This window comes from Sorex fumeus, unplaced genomic scaffold (genome assembly GCF_029834395.1).
Source record: "Sorex fumeus unplaced genomic scaffold, SorFum_2.1 ptg000045l, whole genome shotgun sequence".
Taxonomy (NCBI): domain Eukaryota; kingdom Metazoa; phylum Chordata; class Mammalia; order Eulipotyphla; family Soricidae; genus Sorex; species Sorex fumeus.
The window spans coordinates 15,537,130-15,555,260 of record NW_026606102.1 but is presented as its reverse complement, the minus strand read 5'-3'; the positions used below and the strand labels follow the sequence as shown (position 1 = coordinate 15,555,260).

The window sequence follows — 18,131 nt, the reverse complement described above, 5'->3', positions numbered from 1 at the left end:
GCTGTGCTCAGGGCTTACTCCTGGTTCTACACTATGGGAACATTCCTAGCAGCACTTGCGAGACCAGATGGGGTGCCGGGATAGAATCCAGGCCGTTGCATGCAAGGCAATTTCTCTACCTTCTGTTCAATTGCTCTGGCCTTGGTATTTTTTTACAGTATTTAAATCACTGTATCACTGTAATCCCATTGTTTGTCAATTTACTCAAGCGGGCACCAGTAACGACTCTGTTCCTCCCAGCCCTGAGATTTTAGCAGCCTCTCCTTACTCGTCTTTCCCAATGATTGGAGGCTCTTTCGGGGTAAGGGGAATGAGACCTGTTACAGTTACTGATTTTGGCATATCGAATATGCCACGGGGAGCTTGCCAGGCTCTACCCGTGCGGGTGGGATACTCTCAGTAGCTTGCTCTCCGAGAGGCATACATATATATATATAGAGAGAGAGATATACGTGCGTGCATATATACACACACACACATGTATATATATAGCTCTATGATCTGTTGCCTACTGTCTGAACTCCATTAAACATGGTATGGTAATTATGGAAAATGGGTAAGAAGGGACTTTGCTCCAGGCTATTTTCACTAGGGGAACTCCAGAGGGGGGCGGTTGAGAGCCCTCCCCATCCCAAGGGACCCAGCCCTGGCAGCCAACCTCCACTACCCAACGGCTGTGACGCTCCAGGCCACTTTTTTTTTTTAACAAGAAAAAATTTTTCTAGGCAACCCTCTCTCCAGAAAAAATAATGAAAAAATAGTCACTTTGAATACAGATTGTTTTGGTCAGTGTTATTTTAAAAATTAGTTTTAATAATTCCTGGTGCAAAATCAGGATATTTCATTACTACTGGAAGACTTTTTGTTTCTTTCTCTTTTGAGCTGTCAGCAGTCTGTTAGAGAACTGTTCATTATTGGCTCTTCCCTATAAAGTACTTCTCGATTCTCCTGTTCTCTTCAGGATCCATTTGAACCACGCCCTTTACATGAAATTCATGGTTCTTCCTTCAACTTGAAATCAGAACAAGACTGAGGAGATGACGCATGTTTTTGGTAGTTGGAGACTCGAATTTAATCTCCTGTACTATATGGTTCCCTGAGCACTGAGCAAGGAGTAGCCCTAAGCAAAGTTGATTATATCCCCTAACTCTCCCCTCCCCGCAGAAAAAAATCAGGACCTGAGTACTAGCCCTGCTTCCTAAAACCTAGTGCTCAGTGATCTTTCTGGGACACTCACATCCTCTCTGAGCCTGCTCGCTTTCATCTAGAAGGTGACAGATCTAGAAATCAGATTTCCCCTGCTTTCTTCAAGTAGTCCACAAAAGAAATGAGCACATAAGAAAGAGCTATGAAGCCTACAAAGTTCATTCCCTGAAAGCTCCCTGGTTTCCTGTGTTAACCCACGTGGATCACTGTCACTGTCACTGTCCTCCTGTTGTTCATCAATTTGCTCCAGTGGGCCCAGTAACGTCTCCATTTTTTGAGACTCCTTGTTACTGTGTTTGGCATATTGAATACGTCGCGGGTAGCTTGCCAGGCTTTGCCATGTGGGTGAGATACTCTCAGTAGCTTGCAGGGCTTTCCGAGAGGGACGAAGGAATTGAACCCGGCTCGGCCGGACTGGCTGGGCGCAAGGCAAATGCCCTACTGCTGTGCTATCGCTCCAGCCCAACCCACACGGATCATAAATTAAAAAAATTTTTAAAAAGCATAAATCAGGGCTATTACTATGGAGTCTTGACAACTCATTTCACCTCTTTGAGTCCTCAGCTTCCCATCACTGAGGTGGGGGTGACAAATCCTCCGGCTCCCAGCCTGGCAGGAAGGTGGCTCTGACCACATGACTCAAAGAAAGTCAATAGACTTTGTTTTATGGCAAGGCTGCATGTATTGCACTTTGAATTTCAAAGGCAAAAATAATAATAATAATTATCTAAGGCCATAAAGATTGTACAGGGGTTAAGATGCTTGTCCTGCATGCAGCTGGCCCTAGTTTGTTCCCTGGCACTGGTTTCCCAAAAACTATCAGGAGTGATCCCTGAGCACAGAGTCAGGAGCACCACAGGATATTACTCAAACCCTCAGGCCCCCGCCAAAAGAAAGAAAAAGAATTATCTGGGAATGGGGCTAGTTATATCGGGGAACAGGAATAAAATGTATGGTGAAGAGTGGAATTGGATTTTTAGTGGTGAACTTAGAGAAGTCAGTACACATGCTGACTTTTAATGATGCATGCCTGAAACATGTCCTCATGTAGTTACTTCAATAAAAAAATATTTGTGGCTGTTTCCTCCCAGTCTCAGTCCTCATGAAAGAATGCAATTACTTTTGCCTAAGGGTGGGGGAATAAATGTCTTGAGTCTGGAGGTGTGGAAGCAGAGAGCTGGAGGTTCAGGAAATGTAACTTGTGGAGCAGGGGTGGGAATTCCCGTCCATACTGAGCATCATTAAGCTTTTCCAAAGAGGATCAGGACCTTGGGGATCCTAGGGGGACAGTGGGAGTGGGGGGAGGATCTTTGAGCCCCGAGCCTAAGAGGTGCCCGCGAGGCAGTATCAGCACTGTACAGAACTGTGTCACAAGGAAATGAGATGATGAGATAATGCTGGGGTATTGGAAATGTTGCCTTTAAAGTTTCATTCTGTTGAGGTGCAGAAGCTTCTTAGTTTAAGATAGTCCCATTTATCTATCTCTGTTTTCTCTTGCTTGGCCAGCAGTGTGACATCTTTGAAGACACTATTAGCTTCTATGTCATGAAGGGTTTTGCCAACATTTTTCTCAATGTATCTTATAGATTCCGGTCTGATGTTGAGGTCTTTAATCCACTTAGATCTTACTTTTGTACATGGAGTTAGGCAGAGATCTGAGCCCATTTTTTTGCATATAGCCGTCCAGTTTTGCCAGCACTATTTGTTAAAGAGGCTTTCCCTGCTCCACTTCACTTTTCTTGCCCCCTTATCGAAGATTAGATGCTCGTATGCTTGGGGGGGGGGGGGGGAACGTCAGTATATTCAACCCTGTTCCATTGGTCTACCGCTCTGCCTTTGTTCCAGTACCATGCTGTTTTAATTATTACTGCCTTGTAGTAGAGTTTGAAGTTAGGGAGGTTGATTCCTCCCATTTTCTTTTTCCCAAGAATTGCTTTAGCTATTCGTGGGGGCTTATTGTTCCATATGAATTTCAGGAGTGTTTGCTCCAATTCTTTGAAGAATGTCATGGGTATCCTAATAGGGATTGCGTTGAATTTATACAGTGCTTTGGGAAGTATTGCCATTTTGACAATGTTAATTCTCCCGATCCATGAACAGGGGATATTTTTCCATTTCCTCGTATCCTCTTTTATTTCCTGAAGTAGAGTTTTGTAGTTTTCTTTGTACAGGTCCTTTACTTCCTTAGTTAAGGTGATTCCTAGGTACTTGATTTTCTGGGGCACAATTGTGAATGGGATTGTTTTCTTCATGTCTTTTTCTTCTCTTTCACTATTTGCATATAGGAAAGTCATGGACTTTTGGGCATTGATTTTATAACCTGCCACTTTACTATACAAGCCTATTGTTTCTAGAAGTTTCTTGATAGAGGTTTTAGGGGTTTCTAAGTATAGTATCATATCATCTGCGAATAGTGAGAGCTTGATTTCTTCCTTTCCTACCTGGATGCCCCTAATATCCTTTTCTTGCCTAAATCGCTATTGCAAGTACTTCCAATACTATATTGAACAGCAGTGGAGAGAGTGGGCATCCTTGTCTCGTCCCTGATCTTAGAGGGAAGGCTCCCAGTTTTTCGCCATTGAGGACAATGCTTGCTGTAGGCTTGTGGTAGATGGCTTTAACTATATTGAGAAAAGTCCCCTCTATCCCCATTTTGGCTAGGGTTTTCATCATAAATGGGTGCTGGATCTTGTCAAATGCTTTCTCTGCATCTATTGATATGATCATATGTTTTTATCTTTTCTTTTGTTGATGTGGTGGATTATGTTGATTGATTTCCTAGTGTTAAACCAGCCTTGCATCCCAGTGACCAAAATACAAAGACAGTCAACTGAATGGGAAAGGATATTCGCCAACTACACATCTGATAAGGGGTTAATTTCAAGGATATACAAAATACTGGTTCACCTCCACAAAAAGAAAACATTCAACCCCATCAAAAAATGGGGAGATGAAATGAATAGAAACTTTGACAAAGAAGAAATCCGAATGGCTAAAAGACACATGAGAAAATGTTCCACATCATTAATCATCAGGGAGATGCAGATCAAAACCACAATGAGGTATCACCTCACACCACAGAGACTGGCCCATATCCACAAGAACAAAAGCAACCGGTGCTGGCGCGGATGTGGTGAGAAAGGGACACTCCTTCACTGTTGGTGGGAATGCCGACTGGTTCAGCCCTTTTGGAAAACAGTATGGATGATTCTCAAGAAATTAGAAATTGAGCTCCCATTTGACCCAGCAATACCACTCCTGGGAATATATCCCAGAGAGGCAAAAAAGTATAGCCGAAGTGACATGTGCAATTGTCTGTTTATTGCAGCACTCTTTACAATAGCCAGAATCTGGAAAAAACCTGAGTGCCCGAGAACAGATGACTGGTTGAAGAAACTCTGGCACATTTACACAATGGAGTACTATGTAGCTGTTAGAAAAGAGGAAGTCATGAAGTTTACATACAAGTGGTACTACATGGAAAGTATCATGTTAAGCGAAATGACTCAGAAAGAAAGAGATAGACATAGAAAGATTGCATTCATCTGGGGAACATAAAGTAACAAAATAGGAAACTAACACCCAAGTATGGCAGAGATTAGTACCAGGAATTTTACTCAATGACCCGGAGGACAGCCACACATGTTAGGGGAAGAGGGAGCTCAGAAAGAGAAGGGAACACCAAATAAAGGATGTTGGGAGGATCCGCCCACGATGGGAGAGCATGTTGAGGGTAGACTGTCGACCAAGCATGATTGCCACTCAATGCCTCTTTTGCAGACCATGGCACTCAAAAGGAGAGAGAGGGAAGTGCCCTGCCACAGAGGCAGGGTGGGATGGGGGCGGGGGGGGGGGAGGGGATGCTGGAATCCGTGGTGGTGGGAAATGCGCACTGGTGGAGGGATGGGTGTTTGATCATTGTATAATCGAAACCCAAGCACAAAAATGTGTAAGTCTACAACTGTACCTCATGGTGCCTCACTATTAAAAAATAAATAAATAAATAAATAAATAAAAATTTAAAAAAAGTTTCATTCTGGACCTGATAGCTCAGAATTTGCATTAAATTAAATTATTTCTTTGGGTTTGGGGTCACACCTGCCAGTATACAGAAGTCACTCCCTCTGGGACTCAGGTGACCTTGTGGTACTAGGGATTGAAACTGGACCTTCACATGCAAATCATGCACTCTAGCCTCTGGGCAAACTTCACAGCCAAAATCTGCATTTTTTCTGGGTTTGCGGCCACACCCAGTAGTAGCACTGTAGCACTGTCCTCCCATTGTACATCAATTTCCTCGAGCAGGCCCAGTAACATCTCCATTGTGAGACTTGTTGTTACTGCGATTGGCATATCGAATATGTCACAGGTAGCTTGCCAGACTCTGCCGTGAAGGCGAAATACTCTCGTTAGCTTGCCAGGCTCTCCGAGAGGGGCAGAGGATTTGAACCCTGGTCGCCCGGGTCGGCCACGTGCAAGGCAAACACCCTACCCACTGTGCTATCGCTCCAGCCCAAAGGCTGTATACAAAAAAAGAAAAAAAAAAACTTGCATTACATGCAGAAGAGGTATTTAAGTGATATTTTGTATATATTGAGTTAAATAAAAATGTATTACTATAACTAATTCCATCAGTAAAAATTCCCAGTTTAGTATTCAGGGCTGGAGCGACAGCACAGCGGTAGGGCGTTTGCCTTGCACGAAGCCAACATGGCCGACCCGAGTTCGATTCCTCCGCCCTTCTCGGAGAGCCCGGCAAGCTACCAAGAGTATCTCGCCTGCACGGCAGAGCTCCCCGTGACATATTCGATATGCCAGACACAGTAACAACAAAGTCTCCAATGGAGACATTACTGGGCCCACTCAATCAAATCGATGAACAACGAGACGGCCTTTACCTTTACCTCAGTATTCAGGTGTATCTTTGGTAGTGCTCAAGGGGCCATATGGTACTGGGGAATGAATCTGGGCCTCCTGCAGGCAAAGCATACACTCAGCCCGTTGAACTATCTTTCTGGGCCCCCAAATATGCATTCTATTTATTTTTACTCCCTTTTGAGTTTTCATTTTCTTTATATTATTATATACTTTATATATTTTGTTTATATGTTCAGATATTTTGTTGTCATTTGGTCCATTTGATTTTGTAAAAGGCAAAAGATTTATGCGATCTGAAGAGAAATCAGAATATGGTTCATTTAATTTTGAAATCTGTATTTTAATATGATCCTCAAGTGACACAAGAGCACTGGAAAACTTGAGCAGCTCCCTCAGTGTGGTTTACATTCCCCAGTAGAATCTGTCTGCATGGAAAGGTTGAGAAAACTTTGGGCAAACTTGCCAAATTATTTTAAATTCCACAGTTAAAAAATGATACAGTTTAAAGTGTGTCTTGGAGGACCAGAGGGATAGTATAGTGGGTAGGGGACTTGCCTTGATGGTGGTGGACCCAGATTTCATCCCTGACATCCCGTTTGAATCACAAGTATGATGGTTGGATGCTAGGGCTGTGATATGAGGTGTGTCTCCTTTGAACGTTGTTATGGGATAAACCCGTGACCTATCTGAAATGAAAGAAAAAGCCAAGGACAGGAGCTGGGAATGTGTCTCAATGGTAGAGCATTTGAGTTGTAATTTTTGAGGAAAGAAGTGAGGGAGGGAAGGAAAAAAGGAGGAGGGAGAGAGGAAGGGAAAGAGGGAGAGAAAGAGGGGATGTGCAAGAATGGGAAGGGAAGGGAAGGGAAGGGAAGGGAAGGGAAGGGAAGGGAAGGGAAGGGAAGGGAAGGGAAGGGAAGGGAAGACTTGGGAGGAAGAATAGTGGCAACTTTTGCAAAATTCTTCCACCACATTCTTCAGGTCAGACTGGAAAGAAAGAAGAAAGTAACATGTCAAGGAGAAGATATGGCATTAGTAGCTCTCCATTCTGATCTCATATAATCAGAAAGACCAATTAATTATTTTTTATTTTCAGTTTACTTTGGTGGGAGCCACACCTAACAGTGCCCAGGGCTTTCTCCCAGCTCTATGCTCAGGGATCACTCCTGGTGGGACTTAGGGAACCATCTGGAGTGCTGGGATGGAACCCGAATCTGTTGCGTGCAAGGCAAGCACCCTGTTTGCTGTACTATCACTCTAACCTCAAGGCCAATCAATTTATGCATCTTACATATAAGGATTCAGAGCAGGGTTCCTGGCATTTCCTTCCCATTCTCTAGTCTTTAGAAGAATCTCAAATTGCCTTTTCTAACCAGAGGAAGTGAAACAAGTGAACGAGACTAGTTCTGAGCCTGGTTCTATTTCTCCATGGGCCTTTTTTCATACCCCACAAACTGGAGAGGAGGTCATTGAGGATTCTGGCACTCAGGCTGCTGTTTTCCTTTTCTCCTGGTGCCTAGCACAGGAACACGGAGCCACTGGAAAGCATACTCCTTTCAGTCAGTTTTAGTTCTGGATCATTCAAGAGCTGATTCCTTCAGTTCTCTTTTGCTTTTGACATGAGGAGTTGGAAACTTAACAGAATTTCAACCCAACCCTTGCCTGTACTTTTGGCTCATTCACGCCTTACGCTTTCCCTTTCTGAACCGTCTCTGAGAGTTCTCTTCCTGACCCAAGATACATTTCCTGTTTTGATCATGTCTTTGGCCACTTTCCACCACTCTGGACAAACCTCTCACCTAACACTGCCTGGATCTTTCTTTCCCTTCCTGCATTTGCTTCCCCAGCCAGTCCTCTCCCAGGGAAGAGAGCCCAGAGGACAGGAATTGGAGAAGGGAACAGTCTGTGGGAAAGGAATAAGGAGGATGTTGATCACAGAAACTCAGAGTTCCTGGGTTTTTGTTTTGTTTTGTTTTTGGTGGTGATTATCAGGCTTACTCATGACTTTGCACTCAGTAATTACTGCTGGTGGTGTTCAAAGGACCATATGGGATGCCAGGAGTTGAACTGGGGCTAGCAGCATAGAATGCAAGCTCCCTACCCACTGTACTGTTTCTCCGACCACTTATAGCTTCTGTTTTGCACATGAAAGTTTACATCTCTTTTTTGTCTTATTACTCATGCCCATTAAAAAGAAAGCCACAGGCCCTTCAAGTTTGGGATCAGGCGTGCTTCCAACTCCCCATCTATTGCGTCATCCCAGTCATCTGGCTTCTTGATTCCAGAGCCTGGGATATAGTCAAGGTCCTCCCAGTACCAAAACAAAAATTCCTCCCTGAGGACTGACATGTGAACTGAGACAAAATGGGGATTCAGGGTACACAGAGCTGAACCTATTTTCCTATGCCCCACAATTACAGTCCTCATATCAGTGAATGCCCAACTCAGGACTCTCTCAACAAACGCAGTGCAGGGTGACAGAAATATCTCAATGGGCTAAACACATGCTTTACGTACTAGAAGCTCAGGTTTGATCCCACAGCATTGCAGGAAGTAACTCCTGAGCACAGAGTTATGTGCAGATCCAGAGCACTTCTAGGTGTGGTCCTGAAACAAACTCACACACAGAAACCTAAAGCGAGAAAAAGCCACTGGGAGGGGTCCTTGGGACCCTTGGTGGAGGGAGGCAGGCACCCTGGTGGTGGATGCAGTGTAGGAATAATGTATACATGAAAATATAATTATTAATATAAGTCACAGTATCAGCAAATATGACGGAAAAATCACTCTCACGGTCACTCTCACCATCGTCCCACTGTTCATTGATTTGCTCGAGCGGGCCCAGTAATGTCTCCATTGTGACAATTGTTACTGTGTTTGGCATATCGAATACGTCACGGGGAGCTTGCCAGGCTCTGCCATGCGGGCGAGATACTCTCGGTAGCTTGCCGGGCTCTCCGAGAGGGGCGGAGGAATCAAACTCGGGTCGGCCATGTTGGTCGCTTATAAGGCAAGTGCCCTACAGCTGTGCTATCGCTCTAGCCCATGACGGAAAAATATAATAATAAAATCTAAATATACTTCAGCCCCCTCAGGTTGATGATTACTTTGGCCGTGAGTGCTCTAAGCACAACTAAGTTGAACTTTCCTTTGTCTGTGATCCACCTTTGCCCAGTCATGTGCCCTAATTGTCCTGCTAGGTCTAGTCTGGTGGCACTTGCTAAGACTTCTCTTGGTGACCTACCTTGTAACTAAGTTGCTCCCAGACTCATGTTAGCCCTTTCTAGTCACAAATACTCTACTCCAACTTTTATATTTCTTTAGCTCTGGAATTTCCAAGGCTCTGCTCTATCCATCTGGCAGTTCTCCCTGGTGCTGACCGTTTGTTCGGATGGATAGAAGGTTTTGACGCCAAACCTACTAGACTCACAGTCACTGAGAAGCTGTGCAACTGAGAAGGCCCTCTAGGTCCTAGGCTGTCTCCATTGGGGACTGGGATTCCTGAGGGGGCTATCCTGGGGATTTGGGGTAAAGTTTTCTCTGAGTCTCACCTATTTCATCACTCTTCACTTCCCTCAGCAGAAAACAGCCTCTTCCCTACTAACCAGCACTAGAGACAAACCTGAGGACATTAGGTACCAGGAAAGGGTCTATGGTTAGTCTTGCTCTGAGGCTGCTGGAAGAAATGAAGCCCCTTATTTTCCTTTGTGCCAAAGGGTGGGTCTCTGCCTCACCCCTGAACTGTGTCTCTGTCCCAGGTAACTGGGGCCCCATGTGGACCCTCCTTATGAGACTGCTGTCTACCCCCACCAGCTGCTCCTCAGAGACCGACTTCAGCTTAGGGAACAAGTCCCATGTTACCCACAGTTTGTCCTTCAGCATCTTTCCTGTATGAGAAGGTCACTGACTCTGGTCTCTGCAACAGCGAGGTTGAGGTGACTTGTCCAGGTTCCAAGAGACCTTTCCAGTTCATCTCCCACCTGCCTTGAACATTCAAGCCCCAGTGCTGAACTGATAGTTCTGGTTCTTTTCACAACCTGTTACTTGCCACCTAACTGTGGTGCCTTTGTTTCTTTTTGCTTGTTTGTTTGTTTGTTTGTTTGCTTTATGGGTCACACCCGGTGATGCACAGGGGCCACTCCTGGCTCATGCACTCAGAAATTACTCCTGGAGGTGCTCGGGGGACCATATGGGATGCTGGGAATCGAACCTGGGTTGGCTACGTGCAAGACAAACGCCCTACTCGCTGTGCTATCGCTCCAGCCCCATGGTGCCGTTGTTTCTGCCTCTCTCAGAGCCTGGAAGACTTTTCCCTCCAACCCGAGATCCCACCTCCCTTGCTTTAATAACTGAGATTCAGTGCTTTACTACCATATAAATATCACATATTAAAGGACTTACTTATGTACCAGTCACTGGCTTATATTTATTACATTATCTTTTAACTTAATTTTTGTTTACGGCCTACACCGAGCAGTGCTCAGAGCTACTCCTGGCACTCAGGGGAACATGTGGTGCAGGAAATTAAACCCAGGACTCCAACATGCAAAGCATGTGGTCCATTCCTTTGAACTATCTCCCCAGCCCCTTCTTACATTACCTTATTTAATCTTCATAACCATCTTCCCAGTGTTTATGTGAGAGTGATTTCTGATTGTGAAATTGACTTTCATGACAGTTATTTATTTTTGCGCAAGGTCTGTTAGTAAGCTGTGTTTTCATTTAGTGAATGGGAAGTTCAGATCCAAGTCCTTATTGTTTGAATCCAGACTCAATATATTTTTATACCCTAATTTGAAAATTCGGGTTTCTTGTCTGCAGGGTCCACTATTTGCAGACATTGATCCCATTTCCTTGGTTTCCAGGCAGAAGAGGGTTTTACCTTCCTGGGATACAAGATTTAGTCCCAGTCACCCTCCGGGCACCAGCTGCCACTCGCTGGTTGTTGATTTCGACTTCATAAGTAGTATTGGGATGAATAATTAGAGTGTATAGGTGAGTGTCTGTGTTGATCTAGAAAGGGAATAGGAACTAGTTGAGTTCCCTACTTGACCTCTTTAGAACTTCAGCCTTACATGCACCTCTTGAAGTCAACCTTCATGAGCCACCCACATATTCACAAACACCCTTTACCACAACCTTCATTTCTCTGGCTAACCTCACAGAGCCTGGATGGGTGTCATTCTCCTAAGGAAACACTCCTCATCTTCCCCAGCCCCTACCTTCCTCCAGCCCAGCTTCCTCCAGCCCTTCTCTCACCTTGTCTATTACTTCTGTGTCCCACTGGTCATGAGCTGCCCATGGTGTGAGGCCATGGCTGATGCATCTTCTGTGTCTACAGCTTCCAACATGAGCTGACTCCACAGGCCGAGCATGGTGTGTGTGTGAGTGTGTGTGTGTGTGTGTGTATGTGTCTCTGTGTGTGTGTCTATGTGTGTGTGTGGGGGGGGAGGGGTTGTCCACAGCCATGCCGGGAAAGGCTTCAGACCTAGTAACAAGTTCTCTGGGCCATGTGGGCTCCTTTAGACTCACCTTTTGCCCCAACTCTGTACTCAGCTTCAGAGCCACACTCTCAAGTCTTCTTCTCTTTTCTCATGCAATGACCTATTTTAGAAATTCAGCCCTCTCTAAAATGACCATGACCCCTTCCCAAGCCCCATTCGTGCTCTTCATTCAAAACTCTGCTCAGGAAAAACCTCTAACACTTTCCTATCTGGGCCCTATGGTCTCTGGGAGGCCCCCCAGGATATTCCTAGGGGGTGACAGGTGAAAATTGCATAAATGAGACGCCAGAGCACAAGATCAGGGAACCAACCAGTAGGTCAGGAACCGCAAGAGGGAAAGAAGGTGGGAAGGGGGTCATGGTTGGAAAAAGCCTAAGAGACACTGTTCCAGGAAGCACTTTCTAAGTCTCCAATTTTGGGAGGGGCTTGTGTGCTCCTACCGAGTGTAATAACGCTAGGTGATTCCCCTGCTGGCCGTCCCCTTCACTGTGCAGGGAGCCCCAGGAGCTCAGGGGCCATGGTTGGCTCACTTCATTCCCAGAAAAGGTACAGCACCAAACTGGCATTGGATGAATGCCTGTAGAGTTGTTGCTGGCACCCAGCTGGCATCCTCTGGCCAAATTAGGTCTCACTAACCGCATGCTACTAAGATAAACTCACTTTCTACTTCTAAGCCCAGCACGATGCATCCAGGCCTCCTCTCCTGACAGTCCAGATTGCTGGGCTGTGCAAGCATGGTTCAAAGGGAGGATGACGGCTTCTCAGACTTTCAACCACTCCCATGTGAGCACTGTCACTTCCAGCATCCCACTAAGTCTTTCTTTTGACCTTTGTAAGTGAGATGGCAGCATTCAATGTATAGGACTTTTGCAGGGATGCACTGAAATAACATATTTAACATGCTCTCTTTCCCCTTTACACGTTCACCCTGCACTTGATGGTCTCCTTGTTCTCTTGGTATTTCCCTTGGTAGGTAAGGATAACTTGTACTTTGTTTTTGCCAAAGCAACAGATGTCAGGGCCTGAAAATTAAATCCCAATTTCATGCTTCATGCCACTTTTTGGCAGTTTGCCTATATATTAATCAGGGTCCCTGTAGGAAATAAATACCACACTCAAATTTGGGGGGGGGGGTGATTTGAGAAGAATTTAATTAAAGGTCTACGTACAAAGATTGAGGAGAAAAAGAAGGAATAGGGCAAGGGAGAGAACTCAAGTAGTAGAACACATGTCTTACCTAGGCAAGACCTGAGTTTGATCCACGCACTGCATGCCACTCACAGAACCCCTTGTATGACCCTAGCATCCCCCAAGCACCACCATTAGTGACTTCTTTTAAAAAAATACTGTGTTCTGGGGTCAGAGGCAATGGGGCTATACCCATCCCAGACTCTTCAAGTCTGGGAGACTAGGAGAAGCAATCACCTAAGTCTCCAAGAAGAAGGGCTCTGTCGAGATGGCAGCCATCAGGGAAGCTGGGCACAATTCTCTCTCCTTTGTCTGATCTCCTGCCAAGTCTTCCAGTGAGGAAACCCAGCAGGAAGTACCCCCTGGTTCCCCAACCATACCAGTCACTTTTTATCTTGGTATTTAATTCCCAGAATAAGCAAACATCACCATCCCCACTTTTAGTTGGGAAAATTGTGGCCCAGAAAAGTTAAACAGCTTACCCAAGATCAAACAGCTGGCATTGCTGGAATTCAAACCCAAGTCAATATAGAAACAAAGTGTGGGACTTTTTCTGCTCTGAAAAAACTTGAGAGAGCTTAACCTGACAAAAATCTGAGAATAGGGTTAACCTAGCTTTTCAGCCTCATTTCCCACTGTTATTACTCTCCAACTAACACACACACACACACACACACACACACCCCACTGGTCTCTGTGGTTTTTCTACTTGCATTTAAATACAGACTCAGAGCTTTTGTGCAAACTGTTTCCTTTGCCCTCATTACATTTCCTCCATCTCCCTTTCCGCCTAATGAAAATGAACTCGTTTTTCAAAGAACTATTAATACCTTCTCCCCAAAGCCCCCGTTAAACTGAGTCATGCCAGCTTTTGTGATCTTATAGTGGCTCACCAATACTGTTTGTAAGTAGGTCTCCCATTCTGTCTTTAAAAAATTGTTTATAGACCCTCTCCATCAAATACAAGGCAAATGTTGGACTAGAAAAAGTATAGGCTTTGAAGCCAGACACACTGAGTTAAAATTATGGTTACCCACTTACTCCTCTTGGGGCAATTTCTTGCCTCTATTTCCTCATAAAATGGAGATGGTAACAACCCAAACCTGTTGAGTTTTATAAGCATCATATAAATAATATTTAAATGAAAGGGGAAAAGTCACATTAAAATGATTTTCAATTTTTCATGAAACCTCTATGTACATATACACATATAAATTGTGAGAAAGATAAAGTCTCAGAATAGAGGTGGTGAGTGGGTGAAGAGATACATTTTCATATCCAAAATACTCTATTGTTCTTCATAAGAAAAAGAAGGTAAAATAGGGAAGAAAGATTGAAAGAGGATACACATTCACCAAGAACAAAAAGATTGAAGAGGATTTTGATAAAGGCTTGAAGAAAGAGGTGAAGCTAACTGGGAAAAAAAAAGAAATATGGGGGCTGGAGGGATAGTACAATGGGTAGGGCATTTGCCTTACGCACGGCCTACCCATGTTCAGTCCCCTGGCATCCCATATGGTCCCCCCATAGGGTCCCCCCAAGTGCTGCCAGGAGTAACCTCTGAGCACTGCCAGATATGATCCCTAAACCAAACGAACGAACAAGAAACAAGAAAAGAAAAGAAAAGAAGCAGAGACTTTACAGGAAATACTGTTTCATTGTGCACAGGGTAACTCTTTCCTCTGATCGCATACAAAAATGTTCACTGAAGTCAGCATTCTTGATTTGAACTTTGGGGGTTGGGTGTGCTGCTGTTCTTTTTAAAAAAATTATTGTTTTAATAGTAACCTTGGTTGAACTAGATTTTAAGTTGGCACAAAATAAGAGCTGCACTGTCCCCAAGGTAGCCAGTGACTCACTGAGGTTGCAGCTGACATCTTCTGGATACCCGACGGGGATCAATCAAGGTGCCCACCCTCAGAACACACAGTCTTACTGTCATGGATCCATGTCGGGTTTTTGCACCAGGAATGCTCCCTGCATGAGTCTCTTTGTAGTTACTGAATTCTGGGCACTGCCCCTGTGACTCTTCACCCCTTAGGTCTATTTTTATTACCAGTTAGGTTCGAGTTGCTTTCTCCCAGGTCTTTGAAGAGCCTCACTGCACAGGGAGGTGCAGCTCTCACAGCAGGAATTTCCTGTTCCAAGCCCATCTGTGGCTTTTTGATTCCACTGGTTCCCCTCAGGGGGCTGGTAGTGACTTCTAGCAGAGAGCTTACCAAACATGATGTCATACTCGGATTCTGTAGGCAGATCCTCCTGGTTCAGTGTGTCGGGCAAGAGTTTCACATAACTGCCACCACAACCCATGCCTTGCTTATGTTTTGCTGAAAACTGAACCATTGCCGAATGGCTTGAACCTGGTTAAGAGGGCATCAAACTTGGTATTTTCACTGGTCTGAAGACCTGAGAGCTGAAAACAAAGACTCTTTAAGCTGAAATACCTTAAAAGTAGCCAGAGATTTGCTAATCTCTGAGTTTTTTTGTTTGTTTATTTGTTTTGTTTTGTTTTTCAGATACCTCCTGTGTGCATGTGCTGTGTTTGGTGCTTTAAACACTTTACTTAGTCAAGTCTCAGAGAGACCCTACAAAGTAGATATTATCTCCACTTTCCAAACCTGGAATCAGAGTCATGGGGTGTCAGGGCCCCAAAGACCATGCAGCTGGTAAAGAGCTAAACTGGGATTTTACCCTATTTCCTGTCTCTTTATTGCCCAAAACCAAATTATTTTTGATTCTAAGAGATGCTTGAAGACTGTTCTGCATCTTTATAAAACAAGGCATTAGCCCTCCTGCATGATCAGAATCAGGCTCTTGCACAATTGCTGGGGTAGGAAGGGCCCAGCACAGCCTCTAAAAACCCATAGTAACCATTGCTAACAATTAGAAACACCAATCATGATAGCCCTTGGAATTTTATGCTGATTGTCTTGTTATCAGTTACTAAGCATGGTTAATCCTCACAAAGCCTCACAAAAGGGCCTGCAAAATCTCCACTCCAGCATTAAGACTTCATCATGCAAGCCATCATCCGATTTCAGAGCCTCCACCTTAAGATTTTATTGCTCTCCCGCCCCTGTCACTCCTGTAGAACTTAGGACCTACTCCCAAGCCCTAAAAAGGGAGAGTTACCGATCAGAAATGATAGGTAAATCACAGTTCTTTAATAAATAAACATAAATTTTAAAAAAAAGAAATCATATGGTGACAAAGAACAGATATGTAAGTGAATTCCAGCCTAGTGGTCTTTCCATGCAACTGCCTAAGTTATAGGGGATGACAGAGACTCACACTTTAATTCTGCGCCTCAATTTCCTCATTAACAAAATATGAATAATTATTTATACCTTGGAGGAGGGGACAGAGCGATAGTATAACACTTGCCTTGAATGCAGTCAACTAGAGTTTGATCCCTAGCACCCCATATGGTTCCTCCAGGCACCTCTAAGAGTGATCCCTGACCAGAGAGATAGGAAAAAGCCCTGAGCATAGCAAAGTTTGGCCCAAAGACAAACAGACAAACAAACAAATTTATGCCTCTTGGGGTTCCTGTGAAAGCCAAAGGGATAGGAAGTGAGAAACGCATTTTGTGAAGCATTGGCACCAAGTGCACGGGGCTAGTGTGATCAAAGGCTTGGGGAGGATCCTTTCTTTGTGATCCCACCACAGTTTGTACTTTTCCTAATCACACTGACTTTGTCCAGTCTTTCTGTTGTTGTTTTGATTATTTTAGGGTCACACCTTGTGATGCTCTCAGTGGGATCACTTTTGGTGGATTCAGGGGACCATATGTGATGCTGGGTATTGAACTTGGGTCAACCTTGGGTGTGCTCTACCCGCTGTGCAATCTCTCCAGCATGTCAAGTCTTTTTTTTTTTTTTTTGGCCACACCCAGCGATGTTCATAGGTTACTCCTGGCTCTGTACTCAGGAATTACTCCTGGCGGTGCTTGCAGGAACCATATGGGACACAAGGGATCAAACCTGGATTGGCCGCGTGCAAGGCAAACATCCTATCTGCTGTACTATTGGGAGGGAGGAAGGAAGGAAGGAAGAAGGATCCTAAGGAATGTGCTAATAAGGAGTAATTAGCCAAAACTGTAGCACAGAGCAGGAGGGCTCTGCAGACTGCCCCAGAAGTGTCCTGTAGGCTTCAGACTGTCTCCACTTCTCTCTCCTCTGGGAACAAGCTTCCAGAGCAGGTTTAAATGAGTTTTTTTCATGCCAGTTCCTAATTCTCTTCTCTAATAAACATGAAAATGAGATTCATAACAGTAGCCAGAAGAAAGAAGATGAGAAATCACTCCAGGGGACGATCAATGGATTCTATTTATAGAACAAAAGCTTTCTCAGTTAAAAAAAAAAAGACACTCACATTGAAAAATCCCTTGCCTGCAGACCTTGTCGTCAGAGCTCTGCTTCCTGTGTGGTTATTTGGCTCTTACAGCAGCTTGTCTAAGGAGCAAGGCAGGTGAAGCTAGTTATCTCTGTCTAATATCAAGGCTTGAAGAAGCGAAAACCCTTGCCCAAGTGATTTAGCTAGCAAGTGCGGAGAGTTAGCCTGGGGTCCATCTGCTCCACTTTCCACAGTAACAAGCTGCTCCAGGGGAGAGAACACTGGGAGGTCATCCAGCGCTTCTCCCTGTTTCAAGAAGTTTTACATAAGAAGCCCTAGGGCCGGGACAAGCAACAGAGGCCAGCCAGGAGGAGCACAGTCTTGAAGTCAGACCTAGCCCCAGATGTCAGCTCCTCCTCACCCAGCTGTGTCTACAGGCCTGGGAAACCCCCACCCTCCGAGGCCCCTCTGCATGGAGCTGGCACAGAAATGGCTCTCAACTGTCTGAGAGTGAATGGCAGAGTGTGGCCAAGGTCTTGGTTTTAAAGAACTATTATCCCCACAAATGGACATTATTATTTCTGTGCAAAATTTATTTTCTCCATCTACTACATTTTTAATCCAAGAGAGATTAATTGGTAGTCCTGGATAAAACCAACTGTATAAAAGTCAGAATTTTTCCAGTTAGCCTATTCCTGATTTCCAGTTTTTACCTCTATCTTTTTCTTTGTCTACATAAAATTTTCCAGCCAAGCTGAAATTTGCCCTAACTTGGACTATGTTTAATAGATTCCACCCTCCTTTCATCCATCCACCTGTGGCGGCAAAAGAAAAGCACCTTATTAAAATAATTTGTAGTTTTTTTTAAGACAATAGGTACAGGTAAAGGTAAAGGCCCTCCCGTTGTTCGTCGATTTGCTCGAGCGGGCCCAGTAACGTCTCCATTGGAGACTTTGTTGTTACTGTGTCTGGCATATCGAATACGTCACGGGGAGCTTGCCAGGCTCTGCCATGCGGGCGAGA

The 18,131-nt window shown here is 44.6% G+C and overlaps 1 non-coding gene and 1 pseudogene across 1 annotated transcript; one reads left to right on the top strand and one right to left on the bottom strand.

Moving 5' to 3' along the window:
* Positions 1 to 6,673: 6,673 nt before the first annotated feature.
* On the top strand, positions 6,674 to 6,776 carry LOC130031178 (small nucleolar RNA U13). Its single transcript, XR_008793628.1, has one exon. It is a non-coding gene; the product is annotated as a small nucleolar RNA U13 (small nucleolar RNA).
* Positions 6,777 to 8,268: 1,492 nt separating this feature from the next.
* Positions 8,269 to 17,915, bottom strand: LOC130031007 (calreticulin-like; annotated as a pseudogene).
* Between the last annotated feature and the right edge of the window lie 216 nt (positions 17,916 to 18,131).